This window comes from Sardina pilchardus, chromosome 13 (assembly GCF_963854185.1).
Source record: "Sardina pilchardus chromosome 13, fSarPil1.1, whole genome shotgun sequence".
Lineage (NCBI taxonomy): Eukaryota > Metazoa > Chordata > Actinopteri > Clupeiformes > Clupeidae > Sardina > Sardina pilchardus.
Window position 1 is genome coordinate 3,338,894 of NC_085006.1, and position 19,850 is coordinate 3,358,743.

Consider the following 19,850-nt stretch of genomic DNA (forward strand, 5'->3'; position numbering starts at 1 on the left):
TTATGGTCTAGGCTAATTATCCACAGTTAGTCCACAGTTATTTCCATTGTGCATTCTTCTCGATATGAGCTAGAAATAGAGCCTTGCCATATTCTTCTATCAGGTCTGACTAAATTCACAGTTTCACTCCAGAAACATGTCGTTTTAATTTGGTGGTCCTGGCTTCCCAAAATGTTGCACAACACACTGCCACATTGGTTTAAGCCTACCTTACATTGCCAGACTTTGCAAAGATTTGGAAAAGATTTTTGAAAAACTACAGTCTCAGACCCTCTCACATCTAGAGACAATTCATTGAGTTTTTAGTCACAGGCCAGTCTCAGATTAGGATTTTGCAAAGACTGTGGGTCACTATTTACAAGACTGCTGCTAGATTCCTTCAAATTATTTCCATCGTGCAATAGGCTACACGTCATCATTCACAGGAAATCACATGATAGCCTACTCATATCAAAGTATTTTTTTCGCGTTTCTGCAGCATTGTTTGATGTGTGACATCACTAACAGATATAGAGTTGTTCTGTCACGTAGAACAGCCGACTAATAAATTATAAGAAATGAAATAACAAATAATCATAAAGGCTACTAGCCTGGCTAACGCCTCCCACTTCTCAAATGAGACGTGGTCTGGCAACCAGACGTTCATTCTCGTATTTGAAAAAATGCCCAGATCCGTTCATTGGGCGCCACGGATGTCTATCAAATGCGCATAGCTCACCCAACTCGTTCGTATGCAACGCTAAGGGCTGCCGTAAATCCTTTGGCGTCGAATGTAGACGCAAGAGGGCAACGAAAACTTCTCGGATGTTCTGTGATTGGTTCGCCAACATCAGGCGAACATTTGGGCGTTAGTTTCCAGACTGGCTTAGCAGCGGGATTGAAATCACCGCGCAAGGCAGTATGGGAAAACCCAGGCTAAAAGGCTACAGCTGTCGCCTATTTTGCCCCTTCCTGTTTCATGTTCGCGCAAGGTTACTATTGGTTTTTAATGTTCACGTCACTATTTGCATGAGCCACGACTGAAAGACTTCCGATAATATCAAACATGTTTGATATTGTCGTAACGGCAAAACTAGAAAAAGACTGCCTCCGACGGACTTAAAACAGCTAAGATTGGCACCTTACACTAAACGATTTAGATGACGGGAGCGCGCTCCGATTTCAGTACAACTCCCAAGATTTCCGCCCGATTGTGGAAATTTAGTCGCCGACTGTTAAAACAGACCAAAATCGTGCAATGTAAGCCAGCCTTTAGGTGCCATTTCTTAAATATGACATATTACATTGTTTAATTGCATATAATATCTCTGTAGTTCTCATGTAATATCATTGTATGTGTAACCCTATGTTACAGTTTATGGCAAGATGCCAGACTACGCCACCTAAGGCCTTGCACCTTAAGATGTATAAACTACGGTTAGCTCAAGGTTCCCCAATACAGGTGAATAGTATAAAGATGAAGCAGAGACGTGCATTCCAATTGAATGGGCAATGTTTATTAAATCAACTGGCACCAAAGACAAAGCATTAATTAGTATGGCTTTATTACACAAATATACGATATTCTAGTTAAAAGCATCTAAAACAAGCATAAGACAGATTGTAAATGGCAAGACCGAGGTACTGGCTGTCACAATTGTATGACACTAAATTTCATTAATGGAGAGCTGGACCAGTGACTAGTTACCTGGAGAAGTGGGGGAGGGGAGGTCAACACAGCAAATCACTCCCAGTGCTCCAATATCTAGAATCACATCGCATACACACAGGCACACACACAGCAATTCATAATAAATGTGAAGGTGCTCATTAGGTCTACTTCTAATTCACCTCAAGCAGTGCAGAAGAGTAACCCCCGTCAAATAACCCCACAACACTGGTACCACGTTCACCGGCTCCTGTTGATAGAAGGGGGAAATGTAAGCCACAAATCAGTTGCACAAGCTACTTGACAGCCAGTACCCGGAAGCAGAGCGCAGTAGGAAAGCATAGGCCTAATACAGTCTGAATTCTCTCATTGCCCACTCAAACCTCGGTAGGCAACACACCACCTTGCATACAGCTGCAAGGTGCTAAAGAAACTAAACAAAACTAATAAGCAGGCAAAACAGCAATGGCAAACTCCTGTGAATATACACACACACCGTTAGCGTCAGCCCATAGCGACAACATACACGCATACTTAGTTCGCTGGTTTTATAATGTGTGCAAGTTGGTGACATATGCATCGTACCTGTATCTTAGCACATAATTAAGCACGCACAAACAAACTCGTAGCCCTCGGACACAGCAGCAATCTAAAAAGAGCAATTTAAACATTGAAATCACGGCAAGTAACTGAACACAGCATGAAAACAATAAAATATCTTAAAATACCGTTGTCCTGTTAGCGATGCATGCCCACGCCACAGCCAAACACAGACAAGGGGAAAACCGGCAACTGTTAAGAAATAAGATTAAAGTGTGAAGACCTGCATCAGCGTGTTAGACAAACAGATAGTTCAACCAACATACCTCACACCAGGATCCCGGTCTTGTTCCCCACCGATAGACACCCAAATGAGACGAAAACGAGCCTACCCTTGACTGTCACTTCCGGGTTTTATACTGACACACATAAGTAAGAGTGGCTACAGGTGTGTGAATCGTAGGTTGAAGTGAACGCAGCAGCTAAAATGTAAACAGAACTTACCCGGAAGTAACCAGCCAGGGCAGTCATGTCACTCGATGGTTACATTATACCCCCCTCCTCTGAATCGACGTCCCGTCGATAAATCTGATAGCTTACAGCGAGAAGGTAGCGGGAATACTAACATGGGTCCTCCCTAGAGCCGGGTACCCGGGAGGCCGCAGTCCCCTTGCCAAAACTCGCCATTGAGACTGGGAGGCGATGGGGGTTGTTATGGTGACCCGCTGTTGGTCGGACGCTCCGACGGGAGGCTCCGGTGTAACTGAGAGGTGTGGCCTGGCCATCCATGGGTAAGCCAATGGTCTCTGCGTCCAGTCTGGTGCCACTGGGTGAGAAATCGGCCTCCGGTATAGTGGGTGATGGGGGACGATGCAGTGGAGTGAGTATTGGTTGGTCTGGGACGGACTCAGCCGGCATGGCCACCAGTACCCCAGGCACAGAGTCTTCATCCAGATGTGGGGCATCTGCTTGGTCGGAGTCTCCTGGAAGCTCCATGAGCCACTCTGCTTGTTGAGTGGAGGGGTTGTTCGATTGAGTGCACTTCACCATAGTCCGATGCACCTGCCTTACTTGTCCCAGATTGTGTGTTGGTGCCACGGTGTACACCACACCCCCAGGGCTAGGGGCTCGCAGCACCTGATGCACAATAGGGGACCAAGCATCTTGGATCTTATTACGGCCACGTATGGACAGGTCCCGTAAATACACCATCTGACCCACCTCCAATTCTCCACACTGTGCCTTCTGGTCATGCCTCGCTTTCCGGCGCTCAGCTGCCTGCTTCAACCTCTCCCGGACACTGCTGAAGGCCACCTCCAGGCGCCTCTGATGTTCTTGGACCCAGTTGCACACAGTGCCAGTTTGAGGTTCAGGGATTCGACCTAGGAGAAAATCAACAGGCAAGTGAGGCTCTTGGCCAAACATCAAGAAATGTGGGCACTCACCAGTAGTTTGATGTGTAGTCGTGTTATAGCTAAAAACTAACTGTGGGAGGTACTGTGGCCAGTAGCTCTTCTGTTCGACTGAGAGTGTGCGCAGTAAGTTGTGCATTGTGCGGTTAAACCGCTCACACTGGCCATTTCCTTGGGGGTGGTATGGGGTGGTGCGCGTCTTTTGGATCCCATACAAGCCGCACAGCTGGTGGACAATGGCACTCTCAAAACACCTACCCTGGTCTGAGTGGAGCCTGGCCGGGACCCCAAACCGGTAGAACCACTCTTTCAGTAGGACGCTCGCCACAGTGGGTGCCCGCTGGTCCCGGGTCGGTATGGCCTGAGTAAACTTGGTAAATACATCAGTTAATACCAATACTTGTTCTACCCCATCCCTGGAAGGTTCTAGGTACGAGAAGTCTATGGCTAATACTTCATTAGGCCTAGTTGCCAGCAGGTGGCCCATGGGAGCCCTACTCTGTGGCTGCGATATTTTAGCTAGGGTACACCGTGTACACTGTTGGCAATACTGCTTAATGTCTTTCGCCATACCTGGCCAGAAACACCTCTGTCGGACAAGTTCCACCGTCCGTTCATTCCCTTGATGTCCCTGCGCATCATGGAGCTGGTGCAAGACTTCATCCCTCAGGCACTCAGGAAGCAGTAGTTGCAGACACTCCTCCCCCCCATCAGTTCTTAAAATCTTACGATATAGGAGGTTGTCTACCACCGTTATCCGACCCCACTCCCGTAGCAGTCCTTGTACGTCTGCGGAAAGCCCCTCCCGTTCCATCCGGCTTGGCACCCGGCTCATTTGCCAGAAGGGGAGGAAGGCGCCAATGGTCGGGTCAGTCTCCTGAAGCTTCCTCAGGTCAGTGGGGGAACGACCTGGAAGGACTGTTATGGCTGCCTGAGTCACCGGCTGTACACTTTCTCCGATGGCCTCCTGTAGAGGTGCTGGCAGGACGATTCCTGGGAAGACAGCTGCCGTCGCGTCTGTAAAGGTCTCGTTGTCGGGACAGGGCGTCAGCGTTCTGGTTAGTTCTGCCAGGTCTGTAACGAACAGAAAAGTTAAAAGCTGCTAGTTCTGCAACCCACCTCTGTTCTGTAGCCCCTAGTTTAGCAGAGTTGAGGTGGCTTAATGGGTTATTATCAGTCCATACCACACACTGTTGTCCCCACAAATACTCACGAAACTTGTCGGTCAGTGCCCACTTCAACCCTAGAAATTCAAGCTTCATAGAGCTGTACTTCCGCTCCGCCGGGTTAAGGCTCCGACTGGCATATGCCACCGGACGCACCCTCCCGCCTTGCTCCTGCGAGAGTACAGCTCCCAGACCATGGTGACTAGCATCTACTTCTACAATGAATGGGAGGGAAAAGTTAGCAAAAGCTAAGGTTGGGGAGTGGACTAGTTTTACCTTCATCTCCTGGAAGCTCTGTTCACACTCTTCAGACCAGACCGTTTCTAAGCTTGCCCGATGTCCTTTCCGACCCTTGCCTCCTCCTTGTTCAGCCACTATACGATGTAAAGGTGCTGCCAACTCTGCAAATCCTTGGACAAAGCGGCGATAATAGCTGGTAAAACCGAGGAAAGATCGCAACTCTTGGGTGTTTCGTGGCCGGGGCCAGTTGGCTACTGCAGCCACCTTCTCTGGATCTGTCGAGACACCTTTTCCAGATATTAAGTGACCCAGATAACGGACCCGTTTTTGAAGAAAACAGCACTTCTCCAATTTCGCCTTGATGCCCTCTTTTTGTAAACGGCTCAGCACCAGTTCCAGGCGCTTAAGATGTTCGTCGGCATCGGAGGAAAATATTATGATGTCATCCAGGTACAGCCATAATGACTGCCCGTTCTGATCTCCAAATATCCGCTCCATAAGCCGCTGGAACGTGCCGGGTGCGTTACACAACCCAAAAGGCATTCTGTTGAATTCAAATAACCCAAAGGGGGTGCAAAAGGCTGTTTTAGGGCGGTCTCTTTCAGTGACTGGGATTTGGTGGTATCCACTGGATAAGTCGATGGTTGTAAACCACTGGGCTCCGGACAGGGAATCAGAGTCTCTTCAATTCGGGGCAGGGGGAAGGCATCTCTGCGGGTTCGACTGTTTAGTTGCCGGTAGTCGACACACATTCGAAGGCTGCCGTCCTTCTTCTTGACCAGAACAATGGGAGAGGCAAAGGGACTACAGCTCTCCCGGATAATGTGGTTGTCTAACAACTGTCGTATATGGGCCTTTACGGACTCGTAGTCTGAGGGGGGGATGCGTCTAAACCTTTGCCGTATGGGCCTGTCATCAATCAAGGGAATGTCATGCGATAGGAGATTAGTGCAACCTAGATCACCCTCAGATGTGGAAAACACAGACGAGTATTGGCAGAGTAACCCTCTAACCTTCTCCTGCTCTGTTTGCGACAGTGTACTTAAGTCTAGCCCATTAATTTGTTCCAGAATCGTAGGACAATGGCCAGTTTGCGTATAAACAGGAACTGTTAGTCTACCAATAGTATCCCCCCTCCCTGTGACAGGATTTAATGGTTCCACCCTCTCTGTGACCCCTGGGGGCAGACCAACTATCTGGGCCAGTGACAGTATACCCACTGGGCAGCGTGGACGGAGCACAGCCCTAAAGCTGGTAACATTTAAGAGGGGGACATAAGCGGTACCGTCATGTACTTTAAGCAATGCAGGGAGGGGTACTAATCCCCTGGGCAGCTGCTGAGGGGTACTAAGGGGCTCAAGCAACACCACTCCTTGGGTCTTGCCCAACTGCTGGGCACATGTTGTTGCAACAAACTTAACTGAACCTGCGGGTATATAGACGGCCTTGCGGCCTCTTACCTTGGCCAACCCAGTGTGGCAAGGGGGCTTAGTCTGGGCCTGATGACATAACTGAAAGGCATCCCTCCATAGTCTAGTGTCCTGGGAGGCTGTTGGGCTGTCAAAAAGAGCAGGGCCATGCTGAGTGAACAGTTCAAAGTAACACTCCCTTATTACATTCATTCCCAGTATCCCTGGTGTACTAATGGGGCCGGATGACACGGGGGGATCCTTAACCACAAGCCACCCTCTCTTTGGTATAGATTTTCCCAAAACTTCAACTGCCAGTTCAACATACCCCACATACGGTATTGCAAGACCATTGGCTGCTTGTAAATGCAGCCAATTGCAATTTTTAAGTTGGCCCTGCAAATACTGTCGAAAGAAGCCTTCCTGTATAGTTGATACCATGGACCCTGTATCCAATAAGCAATCCACACCAATCCCCCCCAGTTTGATGGTTACTGTGGGACACTGACCCAATAAAGAGGAAATGGACTGGCTTACCGGAGTAGGCAGACTGGAACCAGGACTGGCCCCCTCCAGTGTGTGGCTCTGTACATTGGGTGGGGCTAATTTCTCGGTGGCTGAGAGGTAGTGTTGGCCTTGGGAACGAGGATGTGATAAGTCGAAACGGTCATTGTTGCATTCCCGTGCATAATGACCCGGTTGCTGACACCTGCGGCAGATAACAGTGTTTGGGCGGCTGGCTCTCATGGGGCGCTGTGGATCTGATAGGGAGGCAATACTCTGGGTAAGGTGATTAATCTGCTGTTGCTGTTTCAATAGCATCTCCATAAGTTCTGCAAATTCTACACTAGGTTGACCGGATGAGGCCACCTCAACGTTATGTGAGGGCCTTGAATAGTGCAACGCACACAGTGAAGGGACAGAGTAACTTCTCCCCCTCCCACCCTCACTGGGCCTACCCTCCCGTTCCCACTGAATGGCTTCAGCCCGAACGTCGAGCATGGATAAGCGGGGGGACTGGCGGACCAGGCGCTTTAGCTCCCTACGAAGCGCAGGTTCGTACACATATTCAATAAACTGGTCTCGTAACAGTGCGTCAGAATTTGGTACAGCAGTAGGAGCACATCGCACTACCTTATCCATCAAAGAACAGAGGGCATGTGAATATTCTTGTAAAGATTCTCCCTCCAGCTGTTTACGCGAAAAGAAACTCTCCTGAAGCTCAACATATGACTTAGCACAACCATACAATTCCCTCAAAATCAAAGTTATTTCACCCGGGTCCTCCTTTTCAGTTTTGCCTCGATATCGAATTTCATCTTTCGCCTCCCCCTCTAGGTGGTCATACATAAAATATGCTTCATCAACCCCACTCAAATGTCTAGCCCTAATGCTAGCTTTTACCTCCTCCAACCATTCTTCAATCCCAATCCCAGAATTCCCCCGAAATATTGGACACTTCCTTTCTCTAGGTATATACAACATCCGTTCAGTAACAGGGTTAGACAAAAGTCCATCAGTCCTTTGGCCACTAGTGCCAGGTTGGTTAGGGGTCCGGCTCTGCCTAAGGCGTTCATTTTCAGCTTGCAGCTGTTGAACCATGTCCTGTAGTCCCTGTACCTCCTCAGACATGACTCCGGTCACTCAAAGGGAACGAAAAGAGGTTAATCCACTGCACAGCCTGGAAGGTGAATCTGCAAACTGGTGCCCTGGAGAGTCCCCCGATGTGCCACTGCTGTTTTGCCTGCTGATAAAAGTAATCCAATAACACAAAACAAAAACACAAAAAAATACACAACAAGAGGCACAATCTGGAATGCTCGTCTCTGTTAACAATACAATCCTGCCCGACTACGCCAGTTTGTAACCCTATGTTACAGTTTATGGCAAGATGCCAGACTACGCCACCTAAGGCCTTGCACCTTAAGGCTGGCTTACATTGCACGATTTTGGTCTGTTTTAACAGTCGGCGACTACTTTTCCAAAATCGGGCGGAAATCTTGCCAGTTGTACTAGAATCTCGGCGCGCTCCCGTCATCTAAATCGTTTAGTGTAAGGTGCCAATCTTAGCGGTTTTAAGTCCGTCGGAGTCAGTCTTTTTCTAGTTTTGCCGTTACGACAATATCAAACATGTTTGATATTATCGTAAGTCTTTTCAGTCGTGGCTCATGCAAATAGTGACGTGAACATTAAAAACCAATAGTGACCTCGGTCGACGAACACGAAAACGGAAGGGGCAAAATAGGCGACAGCTGTAGCCTGTATGATTACTTGTTATTTCATTTCTTATAATTTATTAGTCGGCTATTCTACGTGACAGAACAACTCTATATCTGTTAGTGATGTCACACTATCAAACAATGCTGCAGAAACGCGAAAAAATTACTTTGATATGAGTAGCCTATCATGTGAGTTCCTGTTGATGATGACGTATAGCCTAGTGCACGATGGAAATAATTTGAAGGAATCTAGCAGCAGTCTTGTAAATAGTGACCACAGTCTTTGCAAAATCCTAATCTGAGACTGGCCTGTGACTAGTCTGTGACTAAAAACTCAATGAATTGTCTTTAGATGTGAGATGGTCTGAGACTGTAGTCTTTCAAAAATCTTTTACAAATCTTTGCAAAGTCTGGCAATGTAAGGTAGGCTTAAAGATGTATAAACTACGGTTAGCTCAAGGTTCCCCAATACAGGTGAATAGTATAAAGATGAAGCAGAGACGTGCATTCCAATTGAATGGGCAATGTTTATTAAATCAACTGGCACCAAAGACAAAGCATTAATTAGTATGGCTTTATTACACAAATATACGATATTCTAGTTAAAAGCATCTAAAACAAGCATAAGACAGATTGTAAATGGCAAGACCGAGGTACTGGCTGTCACAATTGTATGACACTAAATTTCATTAATGGAGAGCTGGACCAGTGACTAGTTACCTGGAGAAGTGGGGGAGGGGAGGTCAACACAGCAAATCACTCCCAGTGCTCCAATATCTAGAATCACATCGCATACACACAGGCACACACACAGCAATTCATAATAAATGTGAAGGTGCTCATTAGGTCTACTTCTAATTCACCTCAAGCAGTGCAGAAGAGTAACCCCCGTCAAATAACCCCACAACACTGGTACCACGTTCACCGGCTCCTGTTGATAGAAGGGGGAAATGTAAGCCACAAATCAGTTGCACAAGCTACTTGACAGCCAGTACCCGGAAGCAGAGCGCAGTAGGAAAGCATAGGCCTAATACAGTCTGAATTCTCTCATTGCCCACTCAAACCTCGGTAGGCAACACACCACCTTGCATACAGCTGCAAGGTGCTAAAGAAACAAAAGAAACTAAACAAAACTAATAAGCAGGCAAAACAGCAATGGCAAACTCCTGTGAATATACACACACACCGTTAGCGTCAGCCCATAGCGACAACATACACGCATACTTAGTTCGCTGGTTTTATAATGTGTGCAAGTTGGTGACATATGCATCGTACCTGTATCTTAGCACATAATTAAGCACGCACAAACAAACTCGTAGCCCTCGGACACAGCAGCAATCTAAAAAGAGCAATTTAAACATTGAAATCACGGCAAGTAACTGAACACAGCATGAAAACAATAAAATATCTTAAAATACCGTTGTCCTGTTAGCGATGCATGCCCACGCCACAGCCAAACACAGACAAGGGGAAAACCGGCAACTGTTAAGAAATAAGATTAAAGTGTGAAGACCTGCATCAGCGTTAGGGATGGGTATTGATACGTTTTTATCAATATCGATGGCATTATCGATTCTGCCTATCAATCCAATTCCTTATCAATTCTCTTATCGATTCCCAAAAAATGTAGGTGCACCCACATTTTTCATTGCATCGCCTTTAACTCATTCACTGCCTTTGACGTCTTTAAACGTCAATTTAGACACATACGTTGACTGCCATTGACGTCTATAGACGTCAATTGCCGTTTTCAATGGGGAGGGCTCCTGGGTGGGCTTGGGAACAATCTGGCAGAGTTTCAGGCTTGTAAACAGACTGCACTAGCGATCCGAACCTCTAGATGGCAACAGTGCCATTTGGATCATTAGTATCTGCCTAGCGTGCACAAGTCATGCAGAGACAACTAGCAAAAACACTGAAGATCGACCACAGTGGATCTAGTTTGCACGCGATGCAGGGAATAAATATGCTTACTTCTTACATCAAGGATGGAAAACACGTGAACGGTATGATCCATTTACATTGGATATTGCGATATAGACTAACAACAACCTTGCTAGTGCTAGCTTGCTAAGTCTAGCATCCTGTTCAGAGTCTTTAGCGACCATCAGAGTCCCTAGCAACCTTGACGAGACTGACGAGATAACAGTGCAATCGTGGTTGACATAGAACTACTACTGAAACGCTAACATTAAAAAGTTGATTTTCACAAAAAGATCGTTTTCTCCATGTTTTGGTCAAAAACAGGTGTTTTTAGCAAAACTAACCCATGTTCTACTGACGATTACTAAAGAACGGAAAACGATAGAAACAAGCCGTTTTTTCCTGGTGAAAGAAGAGAGTCTACTCTTTCATTTGGTACCTTCGGTGTTTACATAGTCATAAAGCTCACCGTTCGGTGGATCTTGGAAAAACAGTCAAAATGCTGTAAAACGTCTGGCAGTATGGAGCGCTCTGCACTGAAAATTAGCTCAAGGTTCCCCAATACAGGTGAATAGTATAAAGATGAAGCAGAGACGTGCATTCCAATTGAATGGGCAATGTTTATTAAATCAACTGGCACCAAAGACAAAGCATTAATTAGTATGGCTTTATTACACAAATATACGATATTCTAGTTAAAAGCATCTAAAACAAGCATAAGACAGATTGTAAATGGCAAGACCGAGGTACTGGCTGTCACAATTGTATGACACTAAATTTCATTAATGGAGAGCTGGACCAGTGACTAGTTACCTGGAGAAGTGGGGGAGGGGAGGTCAACACAGCAAATCACTCCCAGTGCTCCAATATCTAGAATCACATCGCATACACACAGGCACACACACAGCAATTCATAATAAATGTGAAGGTGCTCATTAGGTCTACTTCTAATTCACCTCAAGCAGTGCAGAAGAGTAACCCCCGTCAAATAACCCCACAACACTGGTACCACGTTCACCGGCTCCTGTTGATAGAAGGGGGAAATGTAAGCCACAAATCAGTTGCACAAGCTACTTGACAGCCAGTACCCGGAAGCAGAGCGCAGTAGGAAAGCATAGGCCTAATACAGTCTGAATTCTCTCATTGCCCACTCAAACCTCGGTAGGCAACACACCACCTTGCATACAGCTGCAAGGTGCTAAAGAAACAAAAGAAACTAAACAAAACTAATAAGCAGGCAAAACAGCAATGGCAAACTCCTGTGAATATACACACACACCGTTAGCGTCAGCCCATAGCGACAACATACACGCATACTTAGTTCGCTGGTTTTATAATGTGTGCAAGTTGGTGACATATGCATCGTACCTGTATCTTAGCACATAATTAAGCACGCACAAACAAACTCGTAGCCCTCGGACACAGCAGCAATCTAAAAAGAGCAATTTAAACATTGAAATCACGGCAAGTAACTGAACACAGCATGAAAACAATAAAATATCTTAAAATACCGTTGTCCTGTTAGCGATGCATGCCCACGCCACAGCCAAACACAGACAAGGGGAAAACCGGCAACTGTTAAGAAATAAGATTAAAGTGTGAAGACCTGCATCAGCGTTAGGGATGGGTATTGATACGTTTTTATCAATATCGATGGCATTATCGATTCTGCCTATCAATCCAATTCCTTATCAATTCTCTTATCGATTCCCAAAAAATGTAGGTGCACCCACATTTTTCATTGCATCGCCTTTAACTCATTCACTGCCTTTGACGTCTTTAAACGTCAATTTAGACACATACGTTGACTGCCATTGACGTCTATAGACGTCAATTGCCGTTTTCAATGGGGAGGGCTCCTGGGTGGGCTTGGGAACAATCTGGCAGAGTTTCAGGCTTGTAAACAGACTGCACTAGCGATCCGAACCTCTAGATGGCAACAGTGCCATTTGGATCATTAGTATCTGCCTAGCGTGCACAAGTCATGCAGAGACAACTAGCAAAAACACTGAAGATCGACCACAGTGGATCTAGTTTGCACGCGATGCAGGGAATAAATATGCTTACTTCTTACATCAAGGATGGAAAACACGTGAACGGTATGATCCATTTACATTGGATATTGCGATATAGACTAACAACAACCTTGCTAGTGCTAGCTTGCTAAGTCTAGCATCCTGTTCAGAGTCTTTAGCGACCATCAGAGTCCCTAGCAACCTTGACGAGACTGACGAGATAACAGTGCAATCGTGGTTGACATAGAACTACTACTGAAACGCTAACATTAAAAAGTTGATTTTCACAAAAAGATCGTTTTCTCCATGTTTTGGTCAAAAACAGGTGTTTTTAGCAAAACTAACCCATGTTCTACTGACGATTACTAAAGAACGGAAAACGATAGAAACAAGCCGTTTTTTCCTGGTGAAAGAAGAGAGTCTACTCTTTCATTTGGTACCTTCGGTGTTTACATAGTCATAAAGCTCACCGTTCGGTGGATCTTGGAAAAACAGTCAAAATGCTGTAAAACGTCTGGCAGTATGGAGCGCTCTGCACTGAAAATCGCTGGCAGCCAATGAGTTAACGCCAAAAGGTCACCTTTTATCGCTCTCCTTTCATATAATGTGAATGATTTTTTAACAAGGCGTAGAAAAAGCTTGTCTTTATTTAAAACACAATAATATAGGCTACATATTCTTTATAAAGAATTATAAAGATGTATAGCCTACAGTGTAGCCTATATAATATAATATAATTCTTTATATATTCTAATCTATAGCCTACTACTGACATTTCTGATATTCATGACATTCATGACTATTCATATTACAACTCTGCCTCTTTAATTCAGCTGTCGGCTTGAAGCCTCAAATTGTAAACAAAGTAGCATAGTTGGCTAGCTTATTATAGTCTACTGGTTGGACTGTTCAGTTTCCCCACGTGTGTTTAAGTTGCAAGGTAGGCTAATACTTTGTCTCCTTGGGACAGGCCCTTTTGAGTCTTAGAGTTGGAAAACATTGAGATGATCAGTCAACTTGAATGCAAGAGTTTGAATCAAATTTGTTCAGTAGCCTACGCTATGATGCTAACCGAAATTAATTAAATGTCGCTAGTTGTCTTCTATGCGTCATTGCTTTCACGATTGTGAATGTGCATGTCGAGGGGCGGGTGTCGCGCACGAGAGAGGGAGAGGGAGAGAGAGCGGGCCAAGGGGGTTACTAAGTTTGGCAAAGTTGCACGCATAGTCTACAATTAAAACTTGTGAAGGAAACGTATGCTTTCACCCGAGCAGCGTCAGGTGCACCTAGAATTATTTTCAGGCACACTCTTAAACATTTTGGGCGCATATGCACTCTGGAGCCCTGGACCGGGCAACGTTAGCCCCTCCGTAGTCTGTCAAACACATGACACTCTTGGAGCTTAATCCCATGCTTCACGGACAAATGTTTTAACATATTGCTGGTATTACTACCCTTACACGATTTGACTTGTTGTATGAGTCGTCGCAGAGGGCGTGTAGTAACACAAAATTTCAGGAAAACCGGAAAAGGTCCGACGTCATGCAGGCTGAGGGAATCGTTAAGGGAATCGATAACAAAAAAGACGTACGATGTCGATGGAATTGATAAGTTAAACCCGGTTCCAAGACGGAACCGGTTATCGATGCCCATCCCTAATCAGCGTGTTAGACAAACAGATAGTTCAACCAACATACCTCACACCAGGATCCCGGTCTTGTTCCCCACCGATAGACACCCAAATGAGACGAAAACGAGCCTACCCTTGACTGTCACTTCCGGGTTTTATACTGACACACATAAGTAAGAGTGGCTACAGGTGTGTGAATCGTAGGTTGAAGTGAACGCAGCAGCTAAAATGTAAACAGAACTTACCCGGAAGTAACCAGCCAGGGCAGTCATGTCACTCGATGGTTACATATGCACATGTACATCAGTGGCGGCTGGTGGTTATAAAAATAAGGGAGGAAGGAAGGTGCACTTGATCGGTGTTAGTGGCAAATGTGAGGTTGTGATGGTATTGGTGGCATATGTGAACAATAGAGTATGTAGGCCGCCTACCCAGACATTTAAACCACCGTTATGCACTTGAGCAAGGCACTTAACCTCAAATTGCTCCAGGGACAATGATCTTTGTTATATAATTGACATATGTAAGTCACTTTGGATAAAAGTGTCTGCTAAATTACTAAATACAAACGTTAACACTTGGAGGTCCGGGGCCTTTTCAGGCACTTTGAGGCAGCTAGCTATACCTTGAGATTTTTAAGTTTTTCATCTAACTAAAAACATCTATGCAAAAGTGGCACATATGGTTATATTCAAGAGATCCTCCAAAATAATTATATGAGAGTAAAGTGGATGTAATGAAATTACTTTTTATAATAATTCAGTGTAAACACAACTATTTAAAAAACAATTTTCAAAGGTTAAAGGTCAAAGGTATAAAAATACACTATAAATATATATCGAGCTAAGACTTTTGAAGTTTAAACCTTGAAAACAATGGTGTTGGCTCCATATAAGTAAAAAGAACATTTAAAAATGTTATGTAGTTTTACTACAAATTGGAAAAAAGTCAGACTAATGGGTCACTTAGTGTGTGTCTCTTTCAAATGCAAATTACTGTAAGTTGAATGGGCTTTTTGGATGGGCCTGCTGCAGGTGAGAGGACTGAAATCCTAGGGTTTTCTTTTATTGTTTTTACAAAGTGCCATTGATACATTCTCTTTTAACTAGTTGATTAAAGGTTTATGGTGTCACTTATATGTTTCTAGGACAAAAAACTAGCAAAGATTGACATGTGTGTTTGGAACAGTTTTTCAAATCCCCAGGGAGGGATTTAGACTCCAGAGGGTTAATCTAGTTCTGGGAAGTCAGGAAAAATATACGTTTTGGATATTGCCGAAATGAGATCGTTTTGCATGGTTTTAGACATGCCTGTAAATAGTGACAAATTGTTGTCTGAATCAGCCCCCTCGTCATGCCCCCCTGAAAGACAGTTCTTGCATGCCCAGATAGGCAGTAGCATTAATCAAACGCTTCACAGTCTCCCTGTTCTGGCGCACCTTTGCATTATGCTGTGCAGTCTGCAACCGCACACCTTCGTCCATAACCTGATCAATTGGCATTGTGCCCTGCAATGACAATCGGATTACAGCTTCAATGTGCTCATCACACAAATCGTGGCGTTTTGTTGCCCTATCCAAATTTCCAAATTGGCGTTTTGTTGCCCTATCCTGGCTATCCAAATATCCAAATTGTCAGTAAATCCCTGAACTGTCCACGTTCGTGACTTCCCCATTAGCAGGCAAGGCCAGCAGTATAGAGCTCCCCAGTCCCGCCCACAGCCTTGTCCGGAAGTAAAAATCCAATACAATTTCTCCATTGACAACTGGAGAATAAGCCATAAAATCGTAACCGTCCATGGTAGACGTAAAACCAGCTACGATGTGACTACGCGATTATACCGGCTCATATAGATGTCAAAAGTTAACGGGGCATCAACCTTGTTTTTGAGAAAACAATGTTTTATTCACGATTTAACGAGAGAGTACTACACTACCCAACACCCTACCGTGTAAAACTGGTGAAAGCAGAGCCTTTGATTGGTAGAGATCGCCGTTGCCATGGCAATGCCAAACAAAATGTACTCAGCTTTTCCCGCGCCTATCGTCCAGCTTCGTCTCGCTGGAACTTCAAAACTTAAAATGGCTGCAGGTCTGATCAGGACCGATGTGTGGTCTTCCGAAAAATAACGGTTTTCTCATCTTGAAGGTTGAATTTACTCAATGGAAACGGTAGGAAGTAATCATCTTCTTTTCTCAGATTAATATGGAACCATGTTAAACTATGGTTAGGCTGCAAATGTTGGAAATGTGTGTACGTTTGCAAAGCATCCTGGGATTTGAGTTCTCTAACTAGGAATTTAAGATATGTACACAGTCTTGTACCTTTCGCTTTTTTTACATTTTCTGTTCATTTTTTCACTCGAAATTACAAGTTATATGCTTATGAGTAACATCGTAGCTGGTTAGCCTAAGGCATGGTCTAAAACTCTTTATATCCGGATTTTTCCAGAAGTCAATGGGAGAAATGAATGAGAATTTTACTTCCGGACAAGCACCTCTCTCGGAGGAGGGGCGGGACTGGGGAGCTCTATAGCCGACTGTTTTCTGTGCTACCAGTTAGCCACGAGTATTTGTCATACCATGTAGCATTCACTACACTAGATTTAGCATTACCATCTTTTTTTGGAATATGGATTTTTGGAACTGGTCTTCCTGCTGCTTTGATCCTAACCTTTGCACTGTAATTGAATGTGTAAAATGGTTTGTTCAGTAAAAACATGCGTCCTCTGATGCCATTGTAGTCTTTATTTCACGAGCAATTAGCAATGTAAAACAAGCCTCCCGTTCAACATAATATTCTTCTCGTTGTGGACGCAGATCACGGTCTTGCACGGTGTAATCCAGAGGAGCTAGCTGCTTATTGGTTCACCGTTGGCGCTAAATTCCAGAGCCTCTGGCTAGACCCGCCCACTCCAACGGAGGAGCTTCCTCCCTTGCCCATTGAAAACGACGGGGTTCACGAGCCGCTGGGGTCTGAGAAGTTTATAATGGACTTCAATGAGGGGTCTGAGGAGGAAGCTCCTCCGTACAGTAATTTTGAATTGCGATAGGGGGTGCTGTTGGCATTTTGACCTAGGAGAACGATTTTAGCTCATTCAACGTGTCCAAATAGTAATATTAAGAATAATTTATCAGATAAATTAAAAAAAAAAAAAAAAAAAAAAAAAAATCCCTGAAGTTTTAGGGAGGTTGTTCCTCCCTTTCCTCAATGGAGGAGCCTCCTCTGATGTACATATGTATTTTTTTATACACGCGCACCTTACCCGAATGCGCTAGGTGATGGGGGCGGTCTGAAGAGGGTTGCAAGTGCGTGTGTGATATTTTGAATCTGTGGCGCCAGTAGGCCTAGCCAGCTCAGTGCTGCGGCAACTAGTGTTTTTAAATGTTTTCCTCCGAGTTTGAAACTAACAACAATAAAAGACTACAGAGTAAACGTATTTTCACATTAGTTAAACGCTGTGCGCAGTTTGGACCGGTGCATTACCAAACAGAGGACGCACGAAGAGAAAAAGTCTTCGCGGACTGCTGGTGCATTCACCAGATTTGGTGAGATCGATTGCTTTTTTGTGTTTTCATATTGATAGCTCTAGCAGAGAGACTCTGAGCATTATATTTTTTTGTTTGCTACATCGCGGGACGTTTTGTCGGCAGCGGCCCTTTCGTTTTCCTGGATTGGATTATTGACTTTTGTGCGCGTGGCAAATACTTGTGCGCCTGGCAAACAGGACATCTTTCGTTTAGTTTAGAGTTTTAGTTTTATTTTCGGGACTGAATGAGAGGGGGAATTGCAACGCTTGGGATTGTTTGGGACATTTAATTGTGTGTCGATATAAAGCGCCGCTGTGCACGACCTGGGTTATTGCTAGGTGCGTCTTCCTTTAGGCTACTGTTAAACCGAAGAAAGCAACATTGTTTCATTGTTATAATCAAGAGACGCACTCAGATGTGTCTACGTTGTAGCCTACTTCATTCTCAGAATGATCTGTTTATTGCCATTCATTTTTAGCCATTAAAAAAAAAACCTTGTGCGTTTATTAACACAGCCAAAGGTAAAAGGTTGATTGTTACAACAGGCACATTTCCACCTGTTGTTAGACACACGATGCTGCAAAAAAAGACGTCTCTTCCTTTCCGCGAATTTTGCATCTTTCAGTTTCAAGTCATCCATGCATCTCTATGTGTATGGTCGGATTAATGGGACGTCGGACCAATGGTTCTCTTTTTTTCGGACTAATGAGATGTCGGACTAATGGGATCTCTATTGAATGGTTCATTTTCGGATGAATGGGATGTCGGGATGTCGGACCAATGGTCAGTCCCCTCACTCCGATTGGCAGTCGCTTTGTCGCTTCAAGTTCGCTAAACATTTGCATAAAATAGCCTGCTTGTCTATTTTAGCCCCGCCTTGCTCGCGACAGCAGCAAGATTGTCGCTTGTCTCTGGCAAAAGTCTAGGCTACTCCCGTTGAAAATGAATGGTAGCCTACTCTGCAGATTTGTCGCGGTCTCTTGTAGCCTGTGTGACTGCAGGGTTAGACCATGGACAAACAGACTCCGTTGTTCTCGATGGAAGGGGGCTGAAACAAAATTCCGTTTACTTTCCATCGTAGGCTACTGCGCAGACTCGTACTCAGTTCGTGACGTTAGCCTGCTGTAACTCGTCTGATAGATCGAAAACCTCTGAAATTGCAAAATTGTTAACGTTCGTTTTTTAATATTATTATTATGTGTACTTGCCTCTAGGTAATGCTGTACCATATCAAACAGTAGGCTACCGTAGGCTACACGCATTTTCACTGATCTTTTCATTGAAAAAATCTTGAGGCACACCACCAGCCGAAAATTTTAAATAAAAATAAATTTTATTGAAATAGATTTTTTTTATTATTTATATTCACTCAGTGTGAAACCTGGGCCTGTTTGGATGAGCACAGAGCTGATATCCTGGCGGGAATCGAAGAGAGAGACACACAAAGCTCTTCCTCAACAGCTCTCAGTCTCTCTCTGCTTCTAGTTTTTATAGCAGTCAGGCTTGAAAAGCTCACCTCACACAGATATGTTGTGGAAAATGGGAGCAATGTGTTTGCCAGAGTGGGGAACTCCTTGGCAGTAGCCAACCAAAAACTGTCCAAAGGTAGATCAGCAAAGCTTTGCTTTAAACCACGATTTTCTCTCAGTTCAGTTAGTTCCTCCTGCTCCTGTAAAGTCATGTCCTTTCCAACAACTGATGCTGAGCTATATGGGTCCCTAACCCAGTCAAGGCCTTCAGTGGATGCTGAAGAGAAATAACATGACATCTTCTCCTCAAGAGTTTTCAAATGTTTAACTATTATCTCACACAATGCAGCAGTGTTAACATCTTGCCATGTATTGGTGAGTGGGAACATTTCAAGGTTGCCACTTTCCACATGTTGTTGCCAGAGGTGCACCTTTGAACGGAATCCATTTATTTTATCTGTACTTGTAAGCAGATTTTCATTGCGGCCTTGCATTCGTGTGTTCAGTTCATTCAGATAATGAAAAATATCTGCCAGGTATGCCAGCCGTGCACACCACTCATCACTTGCGAGCAGCTTTGCGTAATCGGACCTCTCATTTGTCAGAAACACTTTAAGTTCCTCCCGCAGCTCATACACACGGGCCAATAC

At 44.7% G+C, this 19,850-nt stretch overlaps 1 long non-coding RNA gene across 1 annotated transcript; it reads right to left on the reverse strand.

Moving 5' to 3' along the window:
- Positions 1–9,092: 9,092 nt before the first annotated feature.
- Positions 9,093–12,134, reverse strand: LOC134099915 (uncharacterized). The gene is made up of 3 exons (XR_009941189.1): positions 12,069–12,134; positions 11,371–11,581; positions 9,093–9,565 (listed from the first exon to the last, which is right to left on the reverse strand). It is a non-coding gene; the product is annotated as an uncharacterized LOC134099915 (long non-coding RNA).
- Between the last annotated feature and the right edge of the window lie 7,716 nt (positions 12,135–19,850).